This window comes from Lagopus leucura, unplaced genomic scaffold (genome assembly GCF_019238085.1).
Source record: "Lagopus leucura isolate 7727_CA_CO unplaced genomic scaffold, USGS_WTPT01 145-9_obj-0_obj, whole genome shotgun sequence".
Lineage (NCBI taxonomy): Eukaryota > Metazoa > Chordata > Aves > Galliformes > Phasianidae > Lagopus > Lagopus leucura.
The window spans coordinates 61,845-62,514 of record NW_024963611.1 but is presented as its reverse complement, the minus strand read 5'-3'; the positions used below and the strand labels follow the sequence as shown (position 1 = coordinate 62,514).

Below are 670 nucleotides of genomic sequence, written 5' to 3'. Positions count from 1 at the left end.
AAAAAAAAAAAAAAAAAAGCGACTATTTTCTGCAAGTTTGGGCACAGGCTCGAGGCTGAGGAATGTCAAAGCAGCCCACACCCCGCGGAATCCGCTCCATCTGCCTCTGAAGGGCTGGGAAAGAGGAGGGGAGGGTGGAGGTTCGGCTTTGGGGGGGGGGGGCGCACGCACGGCGATATCTGGAGTAAAGGGACCCCGCTTCCCCTCCCAGCCCTGCAGGCTGCGTGCCGGGGTCCCTCTGGGCGCACGCCTGCAGGGACGCTCGGGCTGTGAGGCCGGGCCAGGCGTGCGGCCACGCAGGCAGAGGCAGGCGGTGCACACGCCTGTGCTTGCACACGCCGGGTGTCATGCACTGTGTGGTGCCCTCACCTGTGTGTCACCGCACGGCCCGAGGGGTTCGGGGGGGGGATGGGGGTGAGCAGTCCTTGTTGTGTGTGCACCCTGACAGCCAATCTGACCAGCACTGCTGGTGCCGGGGGGGCACAACCACACCGCGCACACAGACATCACAGCGGTGGTGGCGGGTTGGGGGGGGGGGACATCCCCATCGCTCACATGGCTTAGCTGCAGGATCCCCCCCAGCAGGACCTCACCGCGCGCCCTGCTGCCCTTCCAGCCCTATGCAAGCCTTAGGCTGAGCGAGACCTGGAGGGGGCGGGGGGGGGGGGGG

At 66.6% G+C, this 670-nt stretch overlaps 1 protein-coding gene across 1 annotated transcript in view; it reads right to left on the bottom strand.

The window, feature by feature from the left end:
• Positions 1-670, bottom strand: part of ABHD17A (abhydrolase domain containing 17A, depalmitoylase) — a 6,414-nt gene that overhangs the window by 5,526 nt on the left and 218 nt on the right. The gene's annotated exons all lie outside the window — the stretch shown is intronic.